Here is a 5444-nt window from a genome sequence, read left to right as displayed (position 1 = left end):
ATGGCCAACACTGAGAGCATCATTATCAAGCCCAGTGGTGTTCAGCACAGCCTGGTGGGCGAAATCATCAAATACTCTGAGCAGAAGGGATTCCACCTGATGACCGTGAAGTTCCTTCCGGCCTCTGAGGAACCCCTGAAATAGCACTACACTAACCTGAAAGACCACTCATTCTTCCCAGGCCTGTCTGAGCACGAGGTTCATCTTGCATTACAATTGTCTGTGGATGGACTGTCTTTCCTGCTCAGGTCTGAATGCTCTAGCAGATCATGGTGTATTCATCGGTGTTTCCCAGTGCCTGGCACATATTAGGCACTCAATATAAGTGAAGTACATGAACTCAGGGCCGGTTGTGGCCATGGTCCTGGAGGGGCTGAATGTGGCAAAGACAGAGCCAAGGATGCCTGGGGAGGCCAATGCAGTGAGATCTATGCTAGGGACTATTATTCGCAGGGACTTCTGCACTAAAATAGGCAAGAGCGTCATTGGTGGCAGTGATTCAGTACAAAGGGCTGGAAAAGAAATGGCTTAAACAAGAATTGGTTGACTACAAGTCTTGTGCCTATGACTGGATCTATGAATAAGAGGAGGTCAAAGCAGCAGTCCACTTCGACGCCCTTCCTGCGTCCCTGAACACAGCTCTTCATTACATTGACTTGGAAGCAATAGGATCAATCATTCTTTACTAGTAAAGCCTTTGGAAACTGGAGGGAAAACTTACTTTGTTTCTTTCTACTTTTAAAAATGTCTGTACTAGAAACGTTCAAATGGCACAGGTAGCTGGCATTACCTTCCTGTTAGGCAGTGCTGGTCTACTGTCATTTGCTGCCTTCCCATAGCTCCCAAGGTGCAGCAACTCCTGAGGCTATCATTCCTCCCACTGCCTTCACAGCCTCATCTGGCACTCATTTGTAGGATGGATAGCTCTTGTTCTAGGTAATAGTTACTCCATTCATCTCCATCCACGCTTTGTGCAATCAGTGATATGGGACTACAGTGTGGAACTGGGGAATCAGGGACTTGGCATTTAGTCCCAACATTGCCATTAACTTGCTACGGGACCAGGCAAATCCCTTAACCACACCACCCCACCCTGCTGTCTCACCTTCCCCACTTTAATATATAGCCTGAGTGAGACCAACTCCAATATCCCTTCCTGCTCTAGAGGTTCTGGGTTTTTTTGTTTTTGTTTTTTATTTGTTTTTGACAAGGTCTTGCTCTGTCATCCAGGCTGGAGGGCAGTGGTACAATCTCAGCTCATTGCAGCCTCTGGCTCCTGGGCTCAAGTCATTCTCTTGCCTTGGACTCCCAAGTAGCTGGAACCACAGGCATGTGACACCACACCTAGCTAATTTTTATATTTGTTGTAAAGATGGGGTTTCACCATGTTACCCAGGCTAGTCTCGAACTCCCGAGCTCAAGCAATCCGCCCACCTCCATGAGCCACCGCTGTGCCCAGCCTAGAGGTTCTGTTTCTGTACAGGAGTCTCAGGTCATATATGTCCTGCTTGAGGATAAAAGGAGAGAAAGAAACTCTTTAAAATTATTGTTGGGGCTGGGTTCAGTGCCTCACATTGTAATTCTAGCACTTTGGAGGCTGAGATGGGCATATTATTTGATGTCAGGAGTTCATATCATTTGAGGTCAGCCTGGCCAACATGGTGAAACCCCACCTCTACTAAAAATACAAAAATAAGCCCGGCATGGTGACAGGTACCTGTAATTCCAGCTACTTGGGAGGCTGAGGCATGAGAACTACTTGAATCCAGGAGGCAGGAGTTGCAATGTGCTGAGATTGCACCATTGCAGTGAGCTGAGATCGCGCCACTGCACTCCATTCTGGGTGACAGAACAAGACTCTGTCTCAAAAAAAAAAAAAGTTATTCTTGGGTGGGCACCATGGCTCATGCTTGTAATCCCAGTACTTTGGGAGACCAAGGTAGGAGGCTTGCTTAAGCGCAAGTGTTTGAGACAAGCCTAGACAACATAGTAAGACCCCATCTCTACTTTGTATTACATAATATTTTAAAATGAAAATAATAAAATTATGGTTGTTATTTGGTGACCTGTGTCCTTTGCCTAGATGAGCAACCAGAGCAAGCCTGTGTTTCCGACCCTGGGCCCAAATGGTGACTTTTCGCCTTGCTGCATTTCACCCAGGCAAAGTAGGTCCTCCTGCCAGCCTTTTGCCCACATCAGTCCCTTTCTATCAACATTCATTCAACCAACTTATATTGAGTGCACTGGGATACACCGATGAATACACCACGATCTGCTTGAGCACTCAGACCTGAGGGGGAAAGACAGTCCATCCATAGACAACCATAAAGCAAGGTGGACCTTGTGCTCAGAAAGCTGTGCCTGCTAAGGAGGTTGGGGGTTAGGGAAGGTTTCCTGGGGGAGGGCCACCTGTGCCGTTTCATGGGGTAGGTGGGAGTCAGCCAGCTGAAGAGAAGTGGGAGAGGGAAGGCATTCCAGGCAGTGGGAACAGCTTGAGCAAAGACACAGAAGCAAGGCACAGCTTGGTGTGGGCCGGAATTCTAAGTCCTCTAGTGTTGTTGGAGCTTAAAATTCAGTGGTAGGAGAGGAAGCTGGAGAGGTGGGCAGGAGGCTCTGCTTCAGGGCAGTACTTAGAATTCCTGAGGACATCCAGGCCCACTGCCTGTTTCATTTTTCCTACTTCTTGCCTTTTTTCCTGGTTCAGGAAAGGTGCAAAATTCCTGTGTGCAGCCTCTTTTGGACTCCAGCTCTTGTTCTCTTGCTGAATCCCACCCCCATCCCTTCAAGTTGTCGGCTGTGATTCACCTGTGGGTTTCGGAAGGTTAGAAGCTTCCACAGTGAGCCAGGAAACAAGTTCTGATTGGCTGGGGACAGACCCCTGCTCCAAGATTCAGGGCTGGCAGCATTCCTTCTGTTCTGGTGGCTCAATCCTCATTGCTTTCCTCTTCGCCTGTAAGTTATTCCAACAAACAGCTGCTCTGCAGTAAAATGTTTCAAATAATTAATATTACTGCAGGAATTACCCATTAAAAGATATGTGCTTTTAAGCATTTGATTATTGTGCAAATGTTTCTGACTGCCTTTTGTGGCCAATTTTCTCCTTCAGCGGGACTCATGTATAATTTTAGATAAAAGTACAAGGAAATTACGATTCCATAATGATAAGTCTACTTTCAGCAATACACGTATCTTCAGAGAATCCCAGCCTCCCTGCAGCATCCTCCTGGTACACAGAGAAAAACTGCTGAATTCTGGCAGTATACTCAGGATTCTGACAGGTGACCATCTCAGGCCAGAGACATACCCAACCAACTGGAAAAGCAGAGGCAGCCATGGACAGATCTGCTGATGCTGAAGTGTATACACAGCTGAGGTGCAACTCGTATAATCATCCAGATGTTATTAGATCAGGATCATTCTGTAGTAAGCTACCTCCTTCTGTGTTTCCTCTCACCTGAGAGCCTTATTGTGGCCACTTCCAAGGCCACACAGTGTCCAAATCAAATCACCACCAAAGCTCACAGAAACACGCTGGTAGATTTCTCCTCTTTGGTGGTGTCCCATGACCAGCCAAGGGAAATACAATCATTCTCAGTGCACACAGATTTACTTTCGGTTTTTTGGTTATATTGTCATTATTATTTTCTTTGCCCAGTGGGAGAGTTAAGGGGCCTGCTATGGAATGAACTCTGTTCTCCTTAAATTCATATGTTGAAGCCTAACTTTCAATGTGACTATATTTGAAAATAGTCCCCTTATGGAGGTAAAGTTAAATAAGATTATAAGAGCAGGGCTCTTGTTTGATAGGATTGGTGTCCTTATAAGAAGGGAGAGAGGCTGAGTGCAGTAGGTCATGCCTATAATTGCAGCACTTTGGGAAGCTGAGGCAGGAGGTACGCTTGAGCTCAGGAGTTCAAACCAGCTTGGGCAGCATAGCAAGACCCTATCCTTACAGAAAAATAATTAAAAATTAGCCAGGTGTGGTGGCACATGCTTGTGGTACCAGCTACTCAGGAGGCTGAGATGGGTGGATGGCTTGAGCCTGGGAGATCAAGGCTGCAGTGAGCTGTGATAGCACTTACACTCCAGTCTGAGTAATAGAGCAAGACCCTGTCCCTCCCTGCTTCCCGCCCCCAAAAAAGAAGAGATAGCAGAGCACGCTCTCTCAATCTCTCTCTCTCTCTTCAGCATGAGAACACGGCAAAAAAAAAAAAAAAAAAAAAAAAAAGCCATCTGCAAGCCAGGAAGACAGCCCTCACCAGCAACGAAATCAGTCAGCACCTTGGTTTGAACTGCTCAGTCTCCAGAACTGAGGGAAAACAAATTAAAACAAACTTCTGTAGAATTAAGCCACCTAGTCTATGATGTTTCAAGGGCAGCCTAAATGGATGAATCCAGGGCCATTCATTCATTCCCCACTTATTGAGCATCTTCTATGAGGCATTGTGATGGTTAATTTTAGGTGTCAACTTGACTGGGCTGAGGGCTGCCCGGATGGCTGGTAAAACATTATTTCTGGGTGTGTCTGCAGGTATTTCTGGGAGAGATGAGCATTTAATCAGTAGACCGAGTAAAGCTCTGTCCTCACTAGTGAAGTTAGGCATCATCCAACTTGTAGGGAGCGTAAATAAAACAAAAAGTTGGCAAAAAAGTAAATTTGCTCCCTTGTCTGGAGCTCAGACATCCATCTTCTCCTGCCCTTGGACAATGAGCTCCTGGTTCTTGAGACATACCAGGCCCAAGAGATGAGAAGCTCGATCCTTTCCTACCATCTTTGTACCCCCAAAACTCCTGGCCAGTGTGCAGCAGCATGGCATGGACAGCTCTATTCCTTGCTTTAACAACTGAGTTCACTGCAGAGATGTAAAATATTCATGCTGAGAAAGGCCTGGGAAGCTTCAGTGAATGCTTCCCAGGGGACTTGCTGTGCCAGAGGCTTGAAGTCGTAGAAAATGAACCGCCTTCTCCTTCTGTGAAGCAATGCTGGGAGAGGGACGCAGTCCTCAAGAGAACACAGTGGCCTGAGAGTGCCCTGAGCAGTGGTTCCTAGGAGGGGTTAGGAAAAAGCCAAGTCGGGACCATGGGGAGGGACTGTGGCCCTTACTAGAGGGGTCTTCCAAGTGACTTGGAGAATCCAGGAGATCAATGGGAAGGGAACTGCCTCCAGGGGGATTCACCTGCCACCTGAACCAGAGGGAGGCAAAGATGCAGTGCATAGACACTTCTTGGCTGATAAATTCTTTTGGATCAGGCCCTTGTAGGAGCAGCCCCATGGGATGGAATTGAGTTCACTACTTTTACAACATGCCAAGGACAGGGCCAGGTTCTGGAGATACAATCAAGAATAAAATGCCGTCCCTGTTTTCCACAGTTAAGTTGAAAGCACAGACCTGAACAGACAAAGTACAACTTGGCTCAGTAGTGGAAGAGCACATTGGATCAAA

General features: G+C 46.8%; 1 pseudogene; it reads left to right on the top strand.

The window, feature by feature from the left end:
• LOC105731839 (nucleoside diphosphate kinase B-like) lies at positions 1-584 on the top strand (annotated as a pseudogene).
• The last annotated feature ends 4860 nt before the right edge of the window (positions 585-5444 follow it).

This window comes from Aotus nancymaae, unplaced genomic scaffold (genome assembly GCF_030222135.1).
Source record: "Aotus nancymaae isolate 86718 unplaced genomic scaffold, 86718_ANA_hifiasm-v0.15.2.pri h1tg000057l, whole genome shotgun sequence".
Taxonomy (NCBI): Eukaryota; Metazoa; Chordata; class Mammalia; order Primates; family Aotidae; genus Aotus; species Aotus nancymaae.
Note: the sequence above shows the minus strand (reverse complement) of the source record. Positions and strands in the feature narration are given on the sequence as shown.